Source organism: Alligator mississippiensis, chromosome 1 (genome assembly GCF_030867095.1).
Source record: "Alligator mississippiensis isolate rAllMis1 chromosome 1, rAllMis1, whole genome shotgun sequence".
Lineage (NCBI taxonomy): Eukaryota > Metazoa > Chordata > Crocodylia > Alligatoridae > Alligator > Alligator mississippiensis.
In genome coordinates, this window is record NC_081824.1 from 452,966,918 (window position 1) to 452,992,666 (window position 25,749).

The window sequence follows — 25,749 nt, forward strand, 5'->3', positions numbered from 1 at the left end:
CATAAGCAATCTGAAGTCTCTGGCAGGGCGGCTCAATGGTAGCACACTCTCAGCTGTTCCTTGCCCTAAGGAGTCCTGTCCCCTGAGCTCCAGGACTGAGACATGCTGGGATTCCCCTCTGAGCACAGACACATTTGAGCTTGTGACTGAGACTGCACACAACTAGACCCTGCTCACACTGGCCGAGGCAGGGGCAAGGAAGCCCATAAAGACTATTTCCCAGAGGACCGGGCGGGGGGGGGTGTCATGAAGGACACTGGGAAGGAGAGCACAGAGCAAAAAGCAGAAGGGACATACCTCCAAGAAGAGCCAAGTCCCATCCATGAAGTGAAGGAGGGGAGGGCTTCTCCTAGCCACTGCACCGCTCCTGATGCCCACAAGCCTCCCTGACCCCAGCAGCCCCCAGCACCACCTGTCTCTCTCCATCCAGGGGAGCTGGCCAGAGACAGAAAGGCCCCAGCCCCCGGGCCCCAAACAGTGATGCCAGAGCCACCGGTGATGGCAACATATGGGGCATTCACTTCCCCATGGGCAGTGGCAGCAACACCAGGCCCTTGAGCAGCCTCCCCCTGCCCTGTTCCAGCCCCTCTGGCAAAGACTTTGCTCCCCACAGCTGCCTCTCCTCATGGCCAGGGCCCGCTCAGATGTCTCATGTCCTGCTCCTGGCCCAGGGGAACAGAGTCCTGCAGCTGCCTCTGGTGCAAAGGCTGTGCTTTGTGGGCTGCTGTCTCTGATCTCTGCCCCACCAGCACCCAGTAACACAGCAAGGCAAGCTGTAACCTGGCACCTTTATTGAAGGGGAGCAGAGGATGGGGGCAGAACAAAGAAGTCAGAGTACACTTTGAGTAAACACCACCTACCTGAGATGTACGAAGCAGGTATAGGGTCTCTTTTAAGACGCAACTGGCCTAGACGTAACTCCTAACTGCTGGCTAGTTTCCAGGTTTTTATAGAAATTCACCAGGCAGCAGCCTGGGACACTCGCTTGTAGCTTTCAAAATGCCTGGGGAAGGAAGCAAGGGCTGTCTCCTCACCCTTGGAATTTTATCTGGCCGGGCCACCTGCTTCACCAGCCTGAACCAAGAAGAAATCTGGGAGAGACAGGGGTCACCTGGGATAACTCAAGTGAGGGGCAGAGAGGGAAGGGATTTCTTCACGGCACCTCTCAGTGGGAGACCTGCAGGATGCATGTTCAGAGGCGTCAGGGTGCAGCCCCCATACCTCTGTCTCAACATGCTCCCCTTGTTTCTACACGCTGGAACAGCTCAGGGGTCCCAATGAAGAGGAAGGTCTCCCTCCCTGCACTCCTCCCTCCTAGGGGATGCAGTGGTCTGGCTGGACTCCCCCTGCCTGGGACCAGGATCCTGGGGGGTTGCAAGGGTCCCTCAGGCAGCTCCACAGCAGTACATGTTCCCAGGACCTTCATTGAGCCAAACGGCTAGAGCACGAGCAGGAAGGCCTTAGTATTTCCAATGGGAGAATACATTATGCTGCATTTCACCCACAGAACATCTTCATACTTTCCTCACCCTTCCACAGGAGAGGCAGGACCTGCCACCGGCTGCATCTCCTTCACCCCTGGTACTCTACTGCCTCCTGCCCAGTGGTCCCTCCAGAAGGGCAGGGACCTTGCTGCACAGCAGGACAGGGGAGTGAGGCCTCGAATCAGAACAATTCCTGTTCCTGAGGGTTGGAACAAGCTCCAATGGTCTGGAAAGAGAAGGGCTGGGAAGTCACAGAGACATCTGGCCTGGAAAGTGTTGTGGGCCCTTGTCTGTTCCCATTGCATAGCTCAGGAAAAGACAGAGACCAACCACAGGGGTGCCATGTTGGGTTCTGGTGCTGGAGTAGCAGCGAATGCATTAGAGAGAGTAACATGAGGGGAAGGGAGCAGCAGGCACCCAGTGGTGCACAGCTCTGGAGAGGCTGAAAAGCAACACAAGCCATAAAGGCTCAGGGGGTGGTAGTAGCAGCTACTTGCAGACCCCACTGGGCATGGGGAGGCCTGGGAGAGGGGTGATGTTGCGGTGAGGAAAGGTGAGGTCAGGGTGCAGGGCAGAGAATACTTCCCAGCCACAAATGTCCTCCTTCCTGCTATTCAAGAGCCTCACACCAGAACATCAGGAGGGGAGAGAAAGCTGGCAGGCAGCAAAGGACAGTCCCTGGGAGTCATTTGAAGCCAGTTCTCTTGGGGAGGACACCCTATCATGTAGTCACTTCTTCCCCAGGGAGCACTGACTGGTTTTAGAGATTGCTGGGAAATGCACAGGCTCCAAGGGTGCTGCAAAAAATCATCTCCTCCTTATCTCCTCCCCCCAACACCTGGGCTGGCCTTGCCTGAGGTGTTCCTCATAATCCCTCCCCACAATCAAACCTTGGGGGGCCGGGCCTCTGGCTTCTATTGTGCCCTACAACGGATAAAGCCTGGAGGAACTCTTTCTGCAGTCTACCAGCATGAAGATGCTTGACAAAATGCAGCCACTGGTGGGTGCTGAGCAGGGAGACAGCACCAAGCCCTTCCTGCACTGCTGGCAGAATTAGGGATGCTTCTGGGTGTGGATGCACTGATGCTGGGACAGGTTGCTGCAACAGGTGAAGCTCCTTCCACACAGAACAATGATGTGGCTTCTCCCCTGTGCGGATGCGCTGGTGCTGGGCCAGGTTGCAGGACCAGATGAAGCTCTTCCCACACACAGAGCACCCATGTGGCTTCTCCCGTATGGACAAACTGGTGTTCGGCCACGCTGGAAGAGTGGAGGTAGCTCTTCTCACACACAGAGCACTGATGTAGCTTCTCCCCTCTGTGGATAAGCTGGTGCCGGGCCAGGCTGGAAAATTGTCTGAAGCTCTTACGACACTCCAAGCACTGATTTGGCTTCTCCCCGTGTGGATGAGCTGACCTTTGGCCACAGTGGAAGAGCAGGTGAAGTTCTTGCCAAAGTCAGAGCATTTATGGGACTTCTCCCTTGTGTGCATGCACCTGTGCCTGGCCAGGTTGGCAGACTGCCTGAAGCTCTTTTCACACTTTGTGCAGGAGTGTAACTGCTGCCTGCTTTGCACACACTGGTGCTGGGACAGGCCTTCCCTGTTGATGAAGTTCTTCCTGCACTTGGTGCAGTGGTGTGTCTTCCTTCCCAAGTATGTGTGCTGATGCTGAACCAGCAAGAAGAAACATGTGAAGGTCTTACAACAAGTGACACAGCAGTAATGATTCTGCTCCCTGTGCACATCTTGGTTCTTCATGAGCTCTGAGCTGCAGACCACAATCTTTCCCCTTTTGGTGAAGCAATGGGGAGCTGTCCAGAATAGATCTGGCAGTGAGCAGCCGGGGTCGGGAGGCAGGTGAAGCTCTTCCCACACATAGTGCATACGTGGGGCTTCTCTCCAGCATGCCTTATCTTGTGCAGAGCCAGGAGTGAGAGCCAGCTAAAGCTTTTCCTGCGCTGAGGGCAGGGGTGGGCTCTCCCCCTGGGCTTGGTAGTGAGCTCCGGTTTCCCTCCAAGGCCACCCCACTGCTTTGCTTTACATGCAGTCTCTCTCTTTGGTGGACCTTTTCTTTACGCCTCTTCAGGTCTCTCAGCACCAGAAAATCTTCCCTGAACCCAGGTCCTTTTCTGGCTTCTTTCCCTTCTTAATTCTCACAAGCAACTGGAGATGGGACCTGATTCATTGCTACATTCTCCTTTCACTTTGGGGGTCTCTCCTGGCCCTTGTGCCGTTGGTGCTTCACAGGGCTCAGGGAGTCCATCTCACCCAAACACCCTTGGGAAGCCCACGGTGGCTCCAGATTTGCAGGCCCTTCCTTAGGAGGCATCTCCTCAGCTCTGCTCAGCAGCCAGCTACCTCCTGCATGGGGAAGAGAAAATCCAGATTAGTCCCCACCCTGCTGCCAAGGGACACATACAGCTATTCCTTCTGCTGGGATGGGCCTATGGGGAGGACTGGACTTGGCACTTGTCTATCCTCAACTCAACAAGTTCTTCCTACCATGACCCCAAGTGCTGGGGATGTGGCAGTGCCAGGTCCCTGTGCCAGCCTAACCTTTCCTACTCACTGCACTTCTGAGCCAGACTCTAAGGTTTCTGGCCCAGCTCTCAGTCCTAGCACCTAACGCCCTGCAGGGAGAAACACGTGGGCCATGTATGCTTGGACAGTATCTGGATGGCTTCATGTTGTAATAAGCTGAAGTTGAGACCAGAATGATCTGCTAAAAGGAAAAATGAGGCTCTTGAACGGCTTCTCTTTCCCACCACACTAGTGAGTCCAGGGGGAGATTATGCTGGGTAGGGGTGTACTGCTAAAGATTTTTTGGGCCAATTCTGATGGCCTGTTATTAATGAGCCATATAGGCCGAGAGTGACCTGATTGCCAACACGCAAGCCTGGTGTCTCTAGTGGCTTCTAGAATAGAGAAGATCCCACACAACTTACTGATTTGTTTGATGCGCCTGGATGGGGGAGTTTTTAGCTACTTGCACGATTTCACAATGATTGCACACTTAATTCATACACCACAATTTTATTTTAAAATTCTTTGCTACGCATATAACACTGCTTAGCTTTAAGAAATACCACAAACATTAAGAACACAATAACTACATATATCAGAAACAATGCTCCAAATGGACTTCTTTAAAACAATTACAATTACAACTAACTATATAATTTTAACTAGAAAAGTTATTACTATATTATACTTACAGTCCTAGAATTCCAAGAAGCCAAACACCTAAATATAGTTTCATTCCTCAGTAGTACAATTTAATGGGTTGGCCTCAGTAGTACGGTTCAATGGGCTAGCCTCAGTAGTACAGTTCAATGGGCTGGCCTCAGCAGTGATAGGAACAAGTCCCCTTCCTTCAGTCCCACTCGGGCGCTCTGCGGCTTCAGCGTGAACTAAGAGATTTGTGTTCACGGAGAGGGTGGTTCAGGTGATCAGTCTGATCTGGCCTACACTTGCGATTCTTCCTTCGTTATTCTGTGTCATATTGAATGAAATAGTTTGAATGTTTGTAAAGGTTGCCCATTAGCCAGTTTCGGGAAGAAGATAAGATTTATCTCCTTATTTAGTTCATTGTTTTGGGGACTACGTGCAAAAGGTCCTGCCTTCGCTTACAGTCTTAATTTAAATTTCATCTTTTAGAAATCTTTTACAAAGAGAGCAAATAGCCTGAATTCCAAGAGATCAAACCCTGAGGCCTTTTGACCAGGTTGGTAAGAAAAGGGCATTTGCAGTGATATGGAAGTTTCCCAAAGGTAATTTAAAATGCTCAACAAAGGTAAAAGAATCTGTTGAGTAAGATCCGGGCCCAAATTTGGGAGCAACCATATGTTGAGTAGGAGGAGCCCTCTGACGGCAACTCGCTCAATAAAAACGGTAACTTGCTGTCCCAATTTGGAGGTGACTACACTTGTAGAACAACGAAGGAAAAATCGCAAGTATAGCCCGGTTCAGACTGATCGCTTGAAACCACCCTCTCCGTGAACACGAATCTCTTAGTTCACGCTGAAGCCGCGGAGCACCTGAAAAGGACTGAAGGAAGTGGTCTTAGTCCTACCACTGCTGAGGCCAGCCTATTGAATTGTATTGCTGAGCCCATTTCATTGAACCGTACTACTGAGGCCAACCCATTGAATCGTACTACTGAGGAATGAAACCATATTTTGGTATTTGGCTTCTTGGAATTCTAGGATTGTAAGTATATTATGAAAAATAATAGTATTGATTCAAATTTAACTTTTAGTTGTAATTGTAGTTGTTTTTGTAACACTAATTCTTATAGTATTGTTTGAGAAGGAAGTGCATTCGGAGCATTGTTTCTGATATATGTAATTATTGTGTTTTTAATGTTTGTGGTGTTTCTTAAGGCTAAGCAGTGTTATATACGTAGCAAAGAGTTTTAAAATAAAATTGTGTTGTATAAATTAAGTGTGTAATCATTGTGAAATCGTGCAATCAGTTAACTACTCCCCCAGCCAGTGCATCAAAACGAATCAGTAAATTGTGTGGGATTTTCTCTATTCCATAACCCACTAGAGACATTCTGCAAGTGAGGTTACCTTCAAATTGGGACAGTAGGTTACAGTTTGTATTGAGTGAGTTGCCGTCTTGGGCCCCTCCTACCCAAACCTGTCACTACTCCCAAATTTGGGCTCGGATCGTTCTTAACAGATTCTTTTGCTTGGTAATTAGTTTCTTTTGTTGACCATTTTAATTACTTTGAGGAATTTCCATATCACTGAATTGACTTTTATTTCCAATCTTTTAAAAGTCTCCTAGGGTTTGATCTCTCGGAATGTGGGATGTTTGCTTAAGGGTCATTTTTATGTTCACTTTTTTAAAGGCCTCTAAAGATAAAATTCAAGAGTTAAGACTTTGAGCAAAGCTAGGACCTTCCACACGTAGGCCAAAACAATGGCCTAGATCAGAAGATGAATCTTGTCTTTTTCCTAAACTGGCTAATGGGAAACTATTACAGGCATTCAGACTATTACATTCAATATGACACCTGGAAGCTTGGAGAGCAACGTCTAGCTGGTAAGTGTCTGGGGGGAATGGGGTGGGAGGGGCATATTGAGGTCCCTGTGTTGAGGGAGGGAGTGGGGCTGGGGCAGATGTTGCCCAGATGGGGCCAGAGCCCCAAGCAGCTGGTTCAGGAGTCATGGGATGGCTGTCTCCTGCCACAGTGCACAACCCCGGGAGAGGCATGGGGGGCACATGCCACCTGGATCTGTGCGCAGGGCAAGGGTGGACTGCTGCTGCAGGCTGGGGCCAGAGCTGTGCTCTTGCTGGTGGGTGTTTTGGCCAAGGCTGCAATCAGGGCAGGCAGCAGAAGTGTTGGGAGGGGGGTTACGGCAAATTTTGGGGTGGCTGCAGCCCCTGCTTCAGCGCCGCCACCTGCACCAAGTGCAGCCCCTGCCCAGCCCCACTGCAGCCCTGCACCAAACACCCACCGGGAACAGCCCAGCCCAGCCCAACCCAGGGTTGTCAGCCGTCAGGAGTGTGCAGGGAGCACTGCCTTACACTGCACCAGCTACTTCTGTTGTACAGAAAATACTACTTCTGCTTGATAAGAAAAGCCCAGGTTTCATTCCTCATCCCTCCAAGAAATGTTCTGGAAGCGGAGGATTCAGAGCTGTGGTCTCCCTTCTGGAAGGAGCAGCAGGGTGCTTCCTACCTGTTTTGTAACAGCCAGAACCAGAGGGATTATTAAGCAATACTATGTGCTTCTTGGAGGCATTTGGTATCTTGCTTAAACAGGTAATATTAGTTAATATAAGCTTTTAAGTTTGTAAACTGCAAATGTAACTTGTCTGTCATAAGTTTAATCAAAATGATAAATTCACTGTTCATGGGACTGACTGGTCCCCAGAGGCAAAGCTGTAGCTGGGAGATTAGCTGGCCTAACGGTTTTTTGCTCAGGGTTCAGCCTTAGCGATAAAAACTAGATCTAACTGCTTGGCACACCCAACATATTCTAGGAAAGCATATCCCAAAAAAGCATATTCAAATGAAGCCTAAAAGGGGTTGGGATTTAGGCAGAGCAATGACAATTTCAAACCTTAAGGTGCTGCATCATAATTTGCTTATTGGATAAACCTGAGTCTGAGTAGTCATCTTTTATGATAGTTTCATCACCTTTCAATCCCATAGGGTAACAGCTATAGGGCAACATTATGAGTGGCCCTGAGGCCAACAGATTAACATAAGACTAGGTATAAAAAGCATGTGCATCAGGTAACCAGCAGGAAGGAGGGAATAGAATGGTTGTTTCTGGTCCACGCCCGGACCCCAGACTCCCAGTGTGAGAGAGGATCGGGTCCCTGTTCCTGATCAAGGGATCTTCCCCGGTAATCCCTCTGACAGCGTCGATCATCAGGGACCCCTGACTTCACTGGAATCACTTGGCGCGCACCTGGCATCGAGGAACTATCGATAAGTTGCCAACCCATGTCTGTCTATTTGTTGTTTTGAACAGCCCAGTGTGGCTAATACCCTCGCAGTGCCCAGTTGGCCTACGACAGATTGAAAGATTCCTGTGACCATACATCCACTCCCTGCATGACAAGGACCATCATCTCCTGAAGGCTTCTCCCTGCTTTGCCTTCTCTTTCATCCTTCAGTCCCCACCCTTCACTGGCCATCAAGTCCTGAGTAGAAACCTTGAATTCATTGGATCCCTTCCCCAAATCCCAGTTGGTTATTCTGCGTCCAGTACCCAGTCAGAAACACGCTTTAACTACGGCCCCAAACAGGATATTGAGGTCCCACACCTGACTTAATCAGTGAGGACAGGTGCATCTCTGGGTCTCTGATGATGAGGACCAAGGGGAAATCTCGAGATCAGAGGACCTGCTGCCAGGTGATTTGTGGCTGTCCCGTCCACCTGACTCCCCTCTCACAAATGCTCCATGCCCAGGGTGAAAGGGGGCCTGAAAACTGCAGACCTGCCCCGTGCTGCCATCCCTGAGCGCTAACCTCAAATAGCTTATGCTGTCATGTGTCCAGGCAAGTGTTTCACTCTTTGAAATTCAGAGCTGCGGAGACAAGCACCTGTCCCATTGTTCTCCCCCTGACTACAGCTGTTAGGGGACAATAGAGCTTCCTTTTTAGGCTCAGATCTGGTTTCCTTTGGACACCATGATTTTAAATTTCTCTCTTTACTCCCCATTGTAGGAGTTGATTCCCCAGCCCAAGTAGCCATACCTCTCTAACACCCTCTCTCAGGGCAAGATGGGATTTGTAGTCCCCCATGGAAATCCACATGGTGTGCAGAAGAAGCTCTGTGTAGCCATGGCTCTTGGGTGAGAGAGGCTGGGGTTGTCCCTGACATCTCCTGGTTGGGTCGACCTGGAGCACAGGACGTGTCTAATCCTGGTCTTAGGCTGCATGAAGTGGCTCCATGGAGTTAGTTGGATTCAGAAGTTTTCTGTTGTGATGGGAAGGGAATACCCCATCGTTTGCAGCAGAATTTCCCCAAATCTGTTCCCACTCTTAGGCCCAGAGTGTCACAAAGCCTGAGACTCCCCCCAAAGTTCATGTGAAGGTTCATACAAGGCCTTTGTCCCAGTGCAGATTCCTGTGATGTGGAGGCTCCCTGGGACTCATCAGCAGAGGAAATCCCCATGGGCTCATTCCCTGTACCAGACTTTGCCCTAAAAACAGTGTCACAGGCCTGCTAGGCACTGTGAGTGTATCAATTTTTTCACAGGCCAACTGGGCTGTTTGATTCAGTTTTGGATAGCGGAGGTAAAGTTGGGAGTGAAATAAAGGCAAATTTATTATAGCTTACACACACAAAACAGTTAACAGAAAGTTATCTTTCTTTGGGGAGCTGACCTATACCCAGTAGCCAACAGTTATAAGAGGGGTTTGGGGGTTACTGATGCTCTTTGGGTGTCGAGCCCTTGTTAACCATATATATCGAAAAGGCTGGTAAGGACCTGACTCTTGGTGTGTTGGCAGCTCATCATGGAGGACATGAGGCAGCTCGTCCTCGGGCCCTGGGGTTTCCTGCTCTCCTGCCTCCACCAGAGGCCTGTCCCCACGATGGACCTTTGGGTGCTGCACGCACTGTGACCTAGGGACAAGACAAATGTGTCACTGGGGAGCCTTGATCCTGGAGGGAACATCCCCCAGACACGTGGAGGTGCAGATGGCAGCAATCAAACACTCTCACCTGGAGCTTCTCATCTTCTGCCTGCCCCAGCTGAAACCTCTCGGCCAGGTTAACAGCCCTGGCAGAGGCCTCCACTTGGCACCCGCACCCCCAGCTCTGCATGTCTTGGGGCAGGATGGCCAGGACTTGCTCCAGCACCACCAGCTCCAGGATCTGCTCCTTGCTGCAGTGCTGGGGCTCCAGCCAGCGCTGGCAGAGCTCCCACAGGCGGCGACAAATCTTCCTTGGGCCCTCGGCTTCCCAGTAGCAGAGGCCACGGGAGAGCTGGTGCCAGGCCTCTGGGGTGGGGAGCTCATCCCACAGTGCCAGCTGTGGGGTCGCAGAGGGCAGCTCGGTCTCACAAGGGGGCTGCATGGCCTGCATTGTGTCCTGCCCCCAAAGCTCCCGGTGCTGGACTGGCTCCGTCTGCAGCTGCTGTTTTACTGGCTGTGGTGCCGACCGCTGTAGGGACTCCTGCCCCCCGTCCCGCTCTGCACAACACAAGGGACTTCTGCACCCTCAGCTCCTCCCTGCAGATCTACTGCCACAGGCTCCAGCGCAGCAGCCACGTCTCCCCAGGAGAGATCTCAGCTAGAAGGTGGCTCGGGCTCTCGCTGTCCCTGCACTCACGCACGGCGCCTGTTGGCAGCGTCTGGTGTGTGGGGCACCTGCGGGAAAGGTCACAGCACAAATCAGACCATGGATCGGAGACCCGGGATTGGGACTCTGCCCCAGCCTGAGGTCTGCCCAGCCCCGACACCCCCGACTGCCCCCACTCCCAGCAGTGTCGGAGCCGTCCTCCCTTCCCTGCAGCCCTAGCACTGGCTCCCAGGACTGGACTAGCTGCACAAAGGGTGCAAGCCCAGCTCCCTGCCACATCCCTGCAGGGCGGGTGACCACCTGTCCCTAACCAGGCAGGACAGTCGCCGTATGGGGACCTCAAGCCCTGTCCCAGGACACACAAGCCCGGGGCAGCATGTCCCCCAGGAGGGGTTGGGGACCCAGGGGGGCAGCGGCTAGGCTGGTGAGGGGGTGCTGTGGGCAGGATGCCTGGATCTTGTCTGCCAAAGTCTTGATGGTCCCATGCCCTCCTAGGAATCCCAGGTACTTTGATTCCCGTCTTCCTACTACACCTTTTTTTGGATTGGCCGCCATCCCAAGCTCCCTCAGTTGGTGCATATGACAATATCATTTATGTATGCCAACATGTACCTACCATGTAAGGCCAAAGCTCGGTTCATCAGTCTTTGGAAGGGGGCTGCCGCCCCGTGCAGGCTGAAGGGCATTCTACAAAATTCATATAGGCCCCATGGGGTCCCAAAAGCAGCTTTGGCATCGTCTTTTGTGGCCATGGGTATTTGCCAGTACTCTTGAGACAGGTCAAGCATCGTTATGTAGCAGGCCTGTCCTATTCTTTCTAAAAGCTGGGGCATGGGGAAGGCATCGAAAGCAGCTCCAGCATTTGAAATCTACACTGAGACGTAAGGTCCCATCAGGCTTTGCCACAGACCCCGTGAGGGGACTGTTACCCCTCGTCCAAGCATCTTTCAGAGCTCCTGCTTCATGGGGCCATATAAATGGTTGGGGTCAGGGCGCCATCACTCTCACACCACTCTTCTAGGCAGGGTGTGCGACCCACCCACGTTCCTCTCGAAAGACATCGCGGAAGGCACGAATAACCTGAACCAAGTCTCCTCCCTGACTAGCTGCCAGGCGCTCTTCAATTTGTACTCTTTCCTCCCCTGGTGTCTCCCTAACATCCCCGCTTATTTCAGGGCCAAGTTCTGCACTTTCTAGTTCAGCCTCAGCCAACCACCGCTCGGCCTTCTTCCAGCTTTTAACAAGTTTACATGGAAAATCTGTCGCTCCCATTGATGCCCGGTTGGAATAGCTCGTCATCCACCAGCCCGGCGTGCCTTCTTATTTCCAAGGGCCTTGCCACTTTGTCAGCAGGTTACCGGCCATGGTGGGTAATAGGACTGACACCCTGTTGTTGACTGGCAGCTCTCTCCTCAGCCGCTCTGTCATGATGCCTCTTTGGTTTCTGTTGGATCTCCCTCAAATTTTCCAGGGCCACCTGCCTCGTGGGCAGCAAACAGGCCCTCAGAGCTTCACAATGAGCCTCAGCTCCTGTTGGGCTCAATGTGGGTTCCTTAAGAACTGCTAATAGCCCCCTGCGCCTGCGTCCATGCTCTGCACATGGACACACAAACACACTTTCCCTGCCACGAACCAGGGTCAACGTGTAGGGGGTTCACACGGGTGCATGTGCACCCCCTACAAAAAGGCACTGCCGACACTGCCAGCAGCAGCTGTGCTTGGTTGCTGATGCTTGGTTGGCGCTTGCCACCACTCCACCCCCTCCCACCACTGACAGCCACTGCACTCCTGCCTCTCCTGCTACTGCTGTGCCCCCCAGCCATGGCACGAGTCGTTCATGCCATGAACACAGATGCATGCACGCACACACACAGGCTTGCAGCCATTATGGGTCGCGCCCAAGCCACAGGCTTTTCACTTCCCCCATAACTATTGTCCATGACCTCCACCGCTTCAGGTTCCTTGGGCCTTTCCCTGGGGGCTTGGGGGGAGCTATTCTCTTTCCACCTTCATTACGAGTAAGCCCGCAGTCTCGGGCACCGCGTCCCCCTCGCTCACATCTGTAACAGGTGATTTCTTTAGGGCACCACCTAACGGGGTCTCATCTTCACTCCCCGCCTTCGTCCCGGGGCCCAGGGGGTCCCAGCGAGCCGCTCTCTGGGACAATGACTTCGGCCCGTTTCGAGCTTCTTCGTAGCTCTGTGGTAAGTGTCTTCTCGCCCGCTTCTGGGTGTGCGCCTCCAAATCGCTAGGGAATAGCTCTCAGAGAATCTCATCTGTGCGTCCTTCCTGACCACGCACCGGTGCTTTAAGCCTGAGCACCCTTTTCCCCGGCACCCCTCCCCTTGGCCTCTGCAAAGCGCCCACAGTTGCTGCAGGGCCCCTGGGGGCCGGTCCTGGCTGTGGGAAGGGCACGTTTCCCACTGAGACCACGCCCCAAGACCCAGGTGCAGGGGGACCCCAAAATCCCTCCACGCCTGGTGCCATCAGGGATGCCTGAGGCCCCCCAAAGCTGCCCCACATCTGCCGGCATTGGGGACCCTGACACCTCCCCAGTCCCAGGAGCAGGGGGACCCCGAGACCCCCCCCAGAGCTGGCAGCACCGAGCCCCCCGAGCTGCGTGCTGGGGACCCCGAGACCCCCCAGGACCGGCAGTATTAGGGACCCCGAGACCCCCACGGTGCCGTGTGCAGGGGGGCCGATACCGCCCAGAGCTGGCAGCACCGGGGACCCCAGTACACCGCCAGAGCTGGGGTGGGGGGACCCCGAAACCCTCCCCGGAGCCCGGCGCTGCGGGACACTGAGCCCCCGAGAGCCGGCAGCACCGGGGCCCCCTCGCCCCGACCCCGGCGCGTCCCCCAGCCCCGGGCGGCACGGCCCTCCGCACCGGGGCGCGGGCAGGCGCCCGGGGCGTCTCCAGGCACAAGGGAAACTGCGGCCGGGCTGGAGGCTGGCGGGGGAAACTGAGGCAGGGCCGGGCCGGGGCGGGGCGGGGCGGGGCGGGGCTGGCGGGACCGCGCGGGGCAGCGCGGGGGGAAACTGAGGCAGGGGCCGGAGGGGCCGGCAGGACAGAAGCCGCGGAGGGGGGCGGGGCGGTCCGGTCGGGGCGGGGGAGACCGAGCAGGACGCTGCAGGTCCGGGGGAGCCGGGGCCCTGCCTCAGTTTCCCCACGGAGCAGCTCCTACCCCCACCTCCCCCGTCTTGCCAGAGGCTGCTGCCACCAAGGGGTTAACGCGGGGGCGGGGCGGCAGCAGCGGTGCCGACCGGTGACGTCACGCGTGTGACGTCGATGGGAGGGGGCGGGGCGGGGCAGCTGCCGGGAGCAGAGAGCAGGTCCGTGCGGGGCGGGGCGGGGCTGGGAGTGAGGGGCGCTGCCCGGCTGGGCAGGGGCAGGGGCAGGGGCTGCGGGGTGGGTTGGGGAAACTGAGGCTGGAGCCGGGGCAGAAGCGCTGGTGGGGGCACAGGGGGCTCCTGCGCGGGGCTCTTCCCGGGAGCAGGTGCAGGGGCGGGGGGCTCGGGGCAAACAGGCAGGGCCCGGAGGCATCTGGCAGCACTGGAGGTGCGGGGGGGGGGAATGGAGAAACTGAGGCAGGGCCGGGGGCGGCCGGGGGTCTCCAGCTCTTGGAGCAGCCCTGCCCCAGGGGTCCTGCGGCGGTTACTGCTGTGGTCAGAGATTGGGGTAATGATCGGGGATGGGGAAATCGAACCGGAAGCGGGGGAAATGTTCAAGTCCCCGGCGCTCTGCTCATTCCCCCAGCTCTTCCTGTGGGTGCAGGACCCTGGAAATGATCAGGGAGCTGAGGGAAGCGATCAGAGAGCTTGGGACTCTCATCACGCGCGTGGTTCTTCTCTGGACTCTCTCAAGCTTCTCCACATCGTTTTTGAACTGTGGATCCCAAAAGTGGGCGCAGTACTCCAGCTGCGGCCTCACCAAGGCCGAGTACAAGGGGAGAATGATGTCCCAGGATTTACTTGAGGATCGCTTCTCGGCCTCTTGAAGGCTCAGATCAAGTGTAGTACGTCACCTCGAAGTGGGACGCCAGCAACCACTTCGTGCCTAGCGGGAGCCTCACGCGCTTCGCGGACTGGCGCTTCCTCCACCGCGCCCGCCTCAACTGCCTGCCTCTCGACGGGGCCGTCCGCTTCGGCCACCGGGACAAGAGGTGCCGACGGTGCGGCTACGCGGCCGAGACCCTCCCCCACGTGCTGTGCAGCTGCAAGCCGCACGCCAGGGCCTGGCAGCTCCGCCACAACGCTGTCCAGGACCGGCTGGTGAGGGCCATCCCGGCCGCCGCGGGGCAGGTCTCCGTCAACCGCACCGTCCCGGGCTGCGAGAGCCAGATGCGCCCCAACATCGTGATTACCAGCGAGGAGGCCAAGAAGATCACCATCGTGGACGTCACCATCCCGTTCAAGAACCGGCGCCAAGCCTTCACCGACGCCTGGGCTCGCAAGCGGGAGAAGTACGCCCCGCTGGCCGACACCTTGAGGGGCCATGGCTACAACATGACGGTCGACGCGCTCATCGTGGGAACGCTCGGAGCCTGGGACCCCAGTAACGAGAGCGTCCTGCGTGCCTGCCGCGTCTCCCGCCGCTACGCCAAGCTGATGCGCTGCCTCTTGGTGTCCGACACCATCCGGTGGTCCCGCGACATTTACGTGGAGCACATCACGGGCCACCGCCAGTACACGGACCCCACCAGGAGAACAGCCGCCGGACCGGACCTAGAGGGGACCGTCTGAACCGCCCCCCTCTGCAACAGACGGACCTTCGCTTCAAGACGACTCACCAACAACGGACAACGACCCAGCGCCACCCGAAGAGGACCCCCGCGATAGACTATATCTAGACTGAGACACTTCATCTTTGGACCACTTCTTCCACCATTGCGGACCATTGTCACGGGTATGTGTGTTTCTATCCTCTTTTTCTCTCAGCGTCGCGAAACCCCCCCCTCCCTCCCCTTCCTCACTCCCCTCTCCCCTTACCCCCGGGCTTAGTTGGCTAACTTTGTATCGCATGTAACCTAGTTGCGTTCCCAACCTCACCCCCATCCTTTTATTGTTAGTCCCTCGCCCAGGCGTTCTGTATTTCCCTATCGGCTTTGTCATCTTTTTTTTTTGGATTTACCATCCTTACCATCTACTAATAAAAGTCAATCTGTTCTTATCCATTTGAGAGCTGATACGGTCGTGATGTGGGGCCTCTAGAAGGCCATGAGCGGAGCATCGGAGCAGACGGAGGGGACAGTGGTACGGAGAGAGATGGCAGTTACAAAGGTGCGGCCCGATATGCAGATTGGTATGCAGATGATGGTGGAGAAGAGAGCTGAGGCGGAGAGAGTCCGGGAGCAGAGGCGGCGATTGGCGAATCACATCGGCGGAAGGGCTGACGACGACGGAGTTGGTGAGCGAATGGTGGAGGAGGAGGAGGAGGAAGGGTGGACCCGTGTGCAGCGGAAAGGGAAGGCCCAAGTGGGGGGGGGGGGGGGCGGGGGCAGAAAACCCCCGAAGAAAGAGGAGGAGCATCGTTGGTGGCAGGAAGTTGTCAGGAGACACCGGGCCGGCCAGAGAAGGAGGCGGAGCCTGAAGAGGAAGAAAATGGAGGCCAGGGGACAAAATGGAGGGTGAAGATAACCCTCAACCCGGAGGGCTATAAGGGAAACAAGACGCTGAGGCGTGGAGACTTTACGGCTGAGGTTCTTTTGAAGACTCTCAAAGTTAATCCGAGAGACTTGCACTGCGTGGTGGCCTTTGATAACAGGAAGGTCTGGAATGTGACTTTTGAAACTGGGAAAAGTTACGCTGCATTTTGGAAGGCGCATGAGGAGGCTTTGAACAGAAGGGAGCTGGAGGGTTTGGTGTTTGACATGGGGCGGACAGCACAAGAGAGAGTGCTGTACATCAAGATGTTTACAGACATGGCGCAGAAGGATGACGTGAAAAGATGGTTGGAGCAGAGGGTGGAACGAGTGACGTTTGCAGAAAAAGAATGTGATCACTGGGGGCTTTGGACGGAGGCATGGAGGGTGAAAGTGGTGCTCCATGAGGTGGTGGGGAGCCCCGGGGCGGTTAAGCACTTAGCTTCTGCAGTGCAAATTGGGCCGTGTAGGGGATACGTGGTCTATCATGACCAGCCCAAGCTGTGCAATCAGTGCGGGCAAGAGGGGCACCTGGCGGCGTTCTGCCAGCTCACCGTGTGTTATCGCTGCAGGGGGCTGGGGCACACAGCTCAATTCTGTAAGGAGAGCTTTGTGTGTCAGGGTTGCGGGCAGGAGGGGCACATACAGCAGACGTGCCCCTCGTCCTACGCAAATCGAGTGCGGATGGCGGGGAGTCGTGAGGAGCCGGGGGGGGAGGCGAGAAAAATGGAGGAGGCGGAACAGATGGCTATGCCACAAGAGGGAGGAGAGATGTTTGTGGAAGAAATGCAGGTGGAGGAAAGACCTGAGGAGGAGGAGGGTAATGAGGGGATTGAAGAGGCAGCCAAGGGGCTGGTGGAGGAGGAGTGTTTGGAAATGCAGACACAGAAGGGAGAGGAGGAAGAGGGGGGGGATGCGGTATTGCAACATTTGAGGGGTATGGTGGCGGAGTTGGAAATGGTGCAAAGAAAGGGACAGACGACGGGTCCCACACAAGAGAAGGGGTGGGCAGAGCAACTGGAGGAGATGGAGGCAATCGAACAAGGGCGAGAAGGGAGTCTCAAGAAAAGGAAGAAACCCGGCGGGGAGGAAAAGGGGATGAAGAAGCTGGGGATGCAAACTGAAGGTGGAAAGGAAGAAGGGAAAGGGAAGAAGAAAGAGAAGAGGGAGGGGGAAGGGGAAAGGAAGGAAAGTTTGGGAATTTTGAACCCAAGATTGGTGGAGGGGCTGTTGAAAACACCTGGGAAATGGAGGAAAGGGGTAGAGTCCTCACCGGAGGCATCGGAGACTGGGAGTGGGGAAGAGGTGTGAGGGGGAATTTTATCGCTGTTGCTTACCATGGAAGGGGCATTTGTATTTGTTCTGATGTATGCTATGTTATGTTATGTTAAGTGTTGATATTTAAGAGAGAACTGAAACGCTTTTGTGGTTTGAATCTGTAACAAAAGGGAGAAGCTTTTCTGTTTGGTTTTGTTTTGTACGGGAAAGTTTTGTTATGTTATGGCGTGAATGTTGTTATTTAGAGCTCTGAACCGGAAAAGAGAGAAATTTTGGTGGTGGTGGTGAACGAGGTATGATTTTAATAAAAAGAAAAAAAAAAAAAATCTATGGATGCAAGCCAGCATTTTGCTCGCTTTACCAGCCGCAGCATCGCTCTGAAGGCTCGTGTTCATCTTGTGGTCAATCGTGACCCCCAATTCCCTTTCATCCGTGGTGCTAGCCAGGGTAGCACTGCCATAGCCAGGGTAGCACTGCATTTTTTGGTGTTAAACACCATCAGGTTCTCATCCTCCCATTTCATGAGCCTCTCAAGATCTGCCTGGATCACCCTCCTGTCCTCAGGTGTGGACGCTTTACCCCAGAGTTTGGTGTCATCGGCGAACTTGGCTAGCCCGCTACTGAAACCAATGTCAACATTATTGATGAAGATATTAAAAAGTAAAGGCCCTAGGACAGAGCCTTGAGGGACCCCACTGGCCACAGCGCACCGAGACGATCGACTTCCATCAACCACCACCCTCTGGATCATGCCACGGAGCCAATCCCCAGCCAGCGGATTGTGGTGGACCCGAGGCCGCAGTTAGCCAGTTTTGCAAGAGATGATCATAGGATACCAATGAGAAGGCTTTCTTGAAGTCAAGACGTATGACATCAATCTCTTCTCCCTTGTCCAGGTGATAGGTCACCTGGTTGTAAAAGGAAATGAGATTGGTCAAACAAGACCTACCTGCAACAAACCCGTGCTGGGTATCCCTCAGGATATTGCCTTCAGCTAGTTTGTTAAGGATGGCTTCCTTGATAATCTTTTCCAAGACATTCCCCAGGATAGAGGTCAAGCTGATGGGTCTGTAGTTTGCCGGATTCACTTCCTCCCTTTCTTGAAGATAGGCACCACGTTGGCCTTCTGCCAATCTTTGGGCACTTCACCTGAGCGCCAGGAGCTTTCGAAGATCTGTGCCAGGGCCTGCTATGATGCCTGCCAGTTCTTTAAGTACCCTGAGGTGTAAACCATCAGGGCCAGCTGATTTGAAGGTATCCAGCCTGTCAAGGTGTTCCTTCACAAGGTCATCTTTGATGGAGGGTAAGGAATCTCCCTCACCTGGGCCTCCCTGTCCCGCAGTGGGCAGGGGCGTCCCCTGGGACTGGTGAAAAATTGATGCAAAGTACCCATTTAGCAAGTTTGCTTTTTCCTGGGCATCGCTTGTCAGTTGTCCCATCTGGTTTAGCAGGGGTCTGATGTTGCCCTTGCTTTTCCTCCAGCTCCCCCCATATCTAAAAAAGGACTTTTTATTGTCCTTGATATTTGTAGCTGGCCGGAGTTCTGTCGCAGCCTTGGCTTTCCTGGTTTGCTCTCTGCAGGTCCAGACCAGAGCAGAGTATTCCTCCCTGGTGACGGTTTCAGTCCTCCATCCTTTGTAAGTCTTCCTTTTAAGACGCAGGAGGTCTGCTACTTCCCTAGACAGCCAAGGGGCTGCTGTGCCCTTTTGCTGCTTTTCCTCCAAGACGGGATGGACTTTGCTTGTGCATCCAGGATTGCTCCCTTGAGGAGCAACCACTTGTCCTGAACTCCTCTCCCCTTTGGGTTGTGGCCCATTAGGGCCTCCCTGACAAGCCTCCTGAGCTTGTCAAAGAGCTTTCCTGAAGTTGAAGACTTCTATATTACGGACTGACTTGCCAGCTTTTTGGCGGATGGTGAAGGCGATCAGCTCGTGGTCACTGTCACCCAGCTTCCCTTCGATCACTAGGTCGCTGATTAGGTCGCCCCTGGTTGCTAGAACTGGGTCGAGCAGTGCTTTACCTCTTGTCGGCCCATAGATTTCCTGTGTCAGAGGTTCGGACCTGTTGCAAAGCTCCAGCGGAGCAAGGGCCTTGGTGCGGCCGGCCTTGGGGCCCTTGACCACCTTGGTCCAACCCCTGGGCTGGACAGTAAGGGAGGTCCCCAAGTCCTCCCTTCTTCTGGAGGGAGGCCATGGTCTGCCCTGTGTCTCCTGGGGGAGACGGGCCTGGCAGTAGCAGCCGATCTCCTGTTCGCAGTTCCTGATGGCGCGCAGTCTCTGGACTGTGGTCTGGAGCTCCTCCAGCTGGCGCACCAGAGACCCCAGTAGGGAGCAGACCCCACAAGGGGAGGTGGCCATGCTCCTGGGCCCCAGAGCCTGAAAAAGCACAGGCAGCCCCCGCAGCTGAGAGCCAGGGGCTCCATCCGTGTGGATCCCGGGACCACGGGTCCGTCTGGGTGCAGGCCTCTGAGGTGCCAGAGGCAAGGCGCAGACCCCGAGGGGACCCTCAGGGTGTGGTGCGTGCCCATCCGCATCGTGCCACTGGTAGGCTGGCTGCAGCAGGGACTGTCTACTCTGGGGGGCTCACGGGCAGGGCCTTGGACCCTCCCACGCACCCTCCTGTGCAAACTCCCGCACTAACTCATGTGCCGCGGCCAGGAGCATGCCTGCTTGCGTGGCCTGCTCGCGAGGCTCTGGTCACGCAGCTCCCTGGGGGGCTGGGGCCAAGTAAGAGCCGGGGGCGAGACCCTCCTTGACCCACTCAGCCCGCTCCCAGCTGACTAGATCCCTCCCTCCACGGGCCCCTGCGTACCTGGGACAGGCCGGGGCTCATTGGGGGTCCGGGGGTTGCTGCTGGGGCCCCTAGGCTTATGGGGGCACAGTGGGCTTGCACCCGCATGTGTCACACTGGAGCTGGGACTCTTGTACAAACAGGCTGAAGCTGAGAAGAAGGGTTGTAACCATCAGAGCAGGAGGCTCTGGAGTAGGTTCCCCGTGGGAGGGAACAACTCGTTTGCAGAAGCAGATTGACAGATTTGAGCATGCGATGATATGGTGGGATTGCCTGTGCTGGCAAGGGTATGGGCAGGAGCCAGGAGGTCCCGTCCAGTCCCTCGGTCCCTTGTCCTCCCCATTCATTCCTCTGGAAAGCCACGGGGACAACACATCAGTTACACCCAGAAGAGGCCACTGGCTGTCACCGTGTCATACAAACCCCTGCGATGCCCAGAGTGCAGCTGCCTCTATTGAACAGGAGAAAACCAGTTCAGGTGGGCATCGCTGTAGGAACTAGGGTGATGTACTGGTCAGCAGGGCAGTCATCGTGGGGAGGGGAGAGCATGGAGAAGGCAGGATGCTGCTAGGTCTGTTTTGGGGTGTCAGTTCCAGGGATTTGACTGAGGCGACTCAATCTGCCCCAAGAAGATTTCTGGAGGCAGGGGAGTGAATATTAGGTGCAGGCAGAAATTATATTTTTTGCCCTATCTAAAAGTGCCCCTGCAAGCGCTCTATAGCTGTGAGCAAGCACAAGTGCACAGCTGCAGAGCACATTGAAAAGGACCTAATCCTGTGCCAAGCTGAACCCTCATTGTAGGAGTGTTTGGCTGAAGACACCGCAAAGTGGAGCACCTTCATTAATGTCTGTATTCGCCAGGGGTGGGCTAAAGCAGCTCAGCTGTGGTCGCAGCTCTGTCTTCATAATGGGGGGAGGAGGGAGAGATTGGAGGGAGCTTGTCTGGGGTTTTTTCAGCCAGCATTGGAGGGTGGGGTTGGTAGACCGGAGCCCCCTGAGGTCTCTGTTCCAGGGTTTTGACTGAGGCCATTCGATCTGCCCCTGGGGAAGGTTTCTGGAGGCAGGATAGTGACTATTATTATGGGCATGCACATCAGGAGAAAATCTTATTGGCGGGAGCTGGGGAGGTGCAGGACACTGCAGAATGCGTTGCCTGGCCCCCATGCCTCCCTCCTGCACGACCATAGTGGGGCCGGTCGGTGTGCACCGGGTTTGTACGCAGCAGAGGAGTGCTCAGAGGGGCTGCTGGGCTCAGCACTGTGGTGGCGGGGCATGGCGGTGGTGTGACAGGAGCCACATTTGTGGGGGCTAAGCTCTGTTCGCCCTGGCCTTCTGCCACCCGTGATGATGGAAAAGGGCTCTACTGGCTGCCTCAGAGACAGCAATGGAGTTAAGCCTCCCTCTCCATTTGCCTTAAATGTGTTAAATGTGCAGCTCCCTCCAGGTGCCCCGAGGGAAGAGGACTAGGTCTGGAAGTCCCCTCCTGCTGAGGGTAGGACAGGTGCCATGTCTGTTGCAGTAATTCTCTCTGCACCCTTGGGGCCTGGGGGTCCATCTGGGTCCTGGAGATCAAGCCACCTGGGACATGGATAGTGCCTGGGATCCCACAGGGACCCTTTTGTCTACCTGCAGGCTAAGAAATGGCTTCTAAAAAACATCCCAGAGCCTTATAGAGGATTTTACTGCTAAGGGAAGACCTGTTGGGTATGGACTGAGCTGGAAACGCATTGGAGCAGGTGAAGTCATGTCACAGGAGATGAGTGATCCCCAGGACCTTGCAGAGCTTTTTGCTGTGGAGAGGGATGGAGGGGGGGATTTGTGTTACAGGCTGGGTCTGGAAGAAATGTGTCCCTGGAAGCTGCTGAAGTCACGTCACAGGAGAGGGGAGATTCTCTCTGACTTTCCTCGGTTCCCCCAAGTTGCTTGTTGTGCTAACATCTGACTTCCTCTGCTGCCCCTTTACCAGTCTTTGGTTATTGCTGGAGAGGAGGCCCCTGAAGCTGCAGCCAGTGAACTGGAGGCAGATTTGCATGAAAGGGCTTTTCTTCTGCCCCGGGGGGCTTGAGGGATGCTTTTCTGATCCCAGCCACAGACAGGGAAGTGCAGCTGGTCTGGATTCCCATCACGGCCTGGGTTTCCCTCCTCCTTGTGCTGCTCACATACTGCGCAGGTACTTGGAAGGGGATGAAAAACCACACCGTGGCTTTCTGAATCTATTGATTCTCTGTAAGTCATTCATTTGAGATCAATTTCTCTCTTTCTTAAAGTTTCCCTGTCGCAGCCTATGCTGACCCAGCCACCCTCTGAGTCTGTGTCCCTGGGAAACACTGTCAGTCTGTCCTGCACACTGAGCAGGCAGTACAGTAACTACTAGGTTGCTTGGTCCCAACAAAGGTCGAGCCAGGCCCCACGATTTCTCTGGCACAGCAAAGGGATCAAAGGGGATGGAGTCCCAGATGGATTCACCGTTTCAAACTCCAGTGCCATTTGCTCTCTGACCATCACCAACGTCCAAGCTGTGATGAAGCCACTTCCTGGTGTGGTGCAAGGTATAAGAGTGGTGATGTTTACACGTAGAGCAGCATGACACAGTCAGATGGGAACCGAGACAAAAACCTCCCCTGTGCTCTTTGGGGCTCCGCACAGCTGGCACTATTGCTCCATGCAGAGCTTCGAGTGTCAAGAAACTTGCTGCTAGTTGGAGCCTGTAATTTCAGCTTCTCATCTAACGGGGCCCTCTTAAATTCATACAGTATGAGGGTGGGAAGGGACTTCAGGAGGTCATTTAGTCCAGCCCCTGCTCCAAGCAGGACTATCTCCAACTACATCGTACCAGCCAAGGCTTTGTCTACCCAGGTCTTCAAAACCTCCAAGGATGGAGATTCTTGCCCTGCTCTGCCACCAGATCCTTTGGCAAGGGGCAAAGCAGCTTTAGAGCGCTCCTTCTTGGAAGCTCCTTGAACTGAGTTGTGGATCCCTGTTCATCACCTTCTGTCTTCCTTTGCCAAAGTCTAAAGGGTCAAAAATATGTTTCCCCAGCTGGAATAGCCTTAGGCTGCATAAAACTTAGCTCAGGTAAAAGTGTCTGCAAATAGTGTCGTTAGAGCCATGGAGTTGGCAAGATCTTCTCCGCTCCAATTCCTGGTGATGTGTGCTCTGCTGTGCAAAAGGAGTCCCTTTCTGTAGACCAGGAGCTGAGTCCACAGGCCTGTTAATGATAAAGGGAAATCCCAGCTCTAGATTAACAGCTATCAAAGAGTCATCCCTAATCACCTTCCAGCCCATTTGGACCCTGCCTCTGTCCCACAGTTCTGCTCAGAGGTCAGAAAAGGGAAGAGACAGCTTGTTTGGAAATGACTATCTGTGTCCTCCCCTTCCTAATGAGGTTCAGTTTTATATTGATGTAGTCACCAATAATCTCTTCCCTGTTGTTCTGTATTTGTCCATAAGTGGCAATATTAGCCCATCCTATTGCATGCATCTTCTGCTGCTGTGTTTTTCCCAGTATCTGTCTGATGAATAGAGACTGACTGGATACTCTGCCCTTACAGAGTAGTCGCAAAATTGTCAGGCAGGGCAATTTTGTCCTGTTCACAGGGCGCAATGGATCACGAATGGGTTTACTTTTTCCAGGTTTCTCCATTCCCACACAGAAAACAAATGACATGCCCCCCTCCTCCTCCCTTTGCTGTTCTGGGGTGTATAGTTGTGAAGGCTAAGATGAAAAACAAAGGCCAATTCCCCAGTGATCAGAGCAAACAACACCTTGGTTTATCCAATTTGATGGGCCATTTCAAGTCCTGTTCCTTCCAAGATAGCATTTCCCCAGTTCCTTCTTGTACCATCCTGTCTTTCATACTGTGACCCCTGTAAAGGACTGGGGCATGTCTGACCTCTGGGATCACGCTGGGGTCTGAGATGGAGCTTTGACTGGGATTTAGTCCAACCAGGGATTGGTCTGAGCTCGGCCCCTTCGTTATTGTATTCGTTTATTAGATGTAGATGGCTCCCTTCCCAACAACGGCTCAGGGAGGCAAAATACAAGCGAGAAGCCTCCCCTGTGCCCCGCAGAGCTGTGCGTGGCTGCGACCTGTGCTCCCTGTAGAGCGTCGAGTGCCGGCAAACCAGGTGCTGGCCGGTCCCTGGAACTGCAGCTGCTCCCCCCAGCAACGGTCGGGTCTTGTCCCGCTGTGTCGTTACATCCTTTGGTGAGGGACAAAGCAACTTTTCAGAGTTTCCCTAGCAACAGCTCTCTGCCCTGGGCTGCGGACACCTGTTCATCCCTTTCCTGTGTGGCTTGCCAAGGTTGGGTGCACCTGAGTTCACCCAGAGTTCAGAAGCCCAGGGTGACTTGGAGTCACAGACACGGGCATCTCAGGTAAAGCAGTAATCTTCACTAGGTGTCATGTCAATCTGGACTTTGGCTCCCCTTGGATCCCCTGGGATGTGCGCACCCTTCTCTGGAGAGCTGTCTGTGGAGAAGGAGCCGTATCTCCCAGACCCATTGATGAGGACAGAAAATGAGAGCAATAGATTCATGGGTACATGGAGCGTTACCGCAGATCAGACGTGCTGCCATCCGGACTCATCTCTGAGCCAATTCTCTGTTCACAATTTACTTAGAGGGAGGGAACAATGGGTGGGGTAGGGCACCGCAGGATGCAGGACTGACAAATAGTTTCTTAGCCAAGAGAAACACCGGCTGAAATGCCCTCGGCGAGAGGATTTTGTCGTGGTAGAGAGCAGGCTTTGTTGGGCCATGGTTGGGGGTCTTGCGTGAGGGTTATGGACAAAGGCACAGGAGAGCAGCAGGTGGCTTTAGACTGCGAGTAGTCTTTATGCCAGTGGTTTTGGACTAACAGCACACCTCCATAACTTGGGAACTGAGCATGACTTCATTTCAGAGCCACATTGATCTATTCGAGGGCTCGCCTGCTTGGAGACGGGCTGGGAAGGAGGAGGAGCTGCCAGCAGGAAACAGCCTGTGCCACAGTGAGTGGATGGAGGAGCGGCTGGAAGGGAAGAGCCTGCACTTATCTCCTCACCAGCGCCTGCCTTTATCTCCTTTATCTTCCTTTTCCTGGAGGCACGCTTTAGAGCCTGTCCAGGCACCTGGTTGCAAAGAGGTGAACATCACCTTGGACGGTAGATAGACTCTAGCTAAAGTATGTATCTAGCTACCTGGCTGCTGTTTACGTGGCCTATATCACTGCTACATGAGCTTTTCCTGTGTTTGCGGTTATCTGGAATCATTTGTGGCACATTTCGAAGGAAGTAGGGCAGGACCTGGCTGCAGGAGCCAGTGAGCAGGCGGCAGATTTGCACGAAGGGGCTGATCTCCGCTACCAGAGCTTAAAGAGAGACTTGGAGGGTCCCAGCCACAGACCCCATTTGCCTGAGGAAGCCGAGCTGGTCTGGGTCCCCATCATGGCCTGGGCCCTGCTCCTCCTGACACCGCTCCCGTCCTGCTCAGGTAACATGAAACACTGCATTATGCACATTGCTTCACTGTGTTTACGTGACTAATTTTCACCTTTTCATATGTTGATTCTCTTGGAAGATGCTGCATAGATACAGGCTTAAGAACAATAACCGCTTTATCTCTGGAGCCATTTCAGGCTCCCACTCCCAGCCGACGCTCACCCAGGTGCCCTCAGAGTCTGCGTCCCTGGGAAACACCGTTCAACTCTCCCGCACGCTGAGCAGCCAGCACAGTAACTGTGTTATCTCCTGGTATCAACAACAACCAGGCCAAACCCTGTGATTTCTATGGCACGGCTC

The 25,749-nt window shown here is 54.4% G+C and overlaps 1 protein-coding gene and 1 long non-coding RNA gene across 2 annotated transcripts in view; one reads left to right on the forward strand and one right to left on the reverse strand.

The window, feature by feature from the left end:
• Positions 1–9,071: 9,071 nt before the first annotated feature.
• On the reverse strand, positions 9,072–13,222 carry LOC132248525 (uncharacterized). The gene is made up of 3 exons (XR_009459741.1): positions 10,875–13,222; positions 9,680–10,326; positions 9,072–9,580 (listed from the first exon to the last, which is right to left on the reverse strand). It is a non-coding gene; the product is annotated as an uncharacterized LOC132248525 (long non-coding RNA).
• LOC132248522 (endogenous retroviral envelope protein HEMO-like) overlaps positions 12,402–25,749 on the forward strand; it is a 167,176-nt gene continuing 153,828 nt past the window's right edge. The window contains exon 1 of the mRNA XM_059721610.1: positions 12,402–12,462. The gene's annotated coding sequence lies outside the window, so the exon portion shown is untranslated. The remainder of the gene's footprint in view (positions 12,463–25,749) is intronic.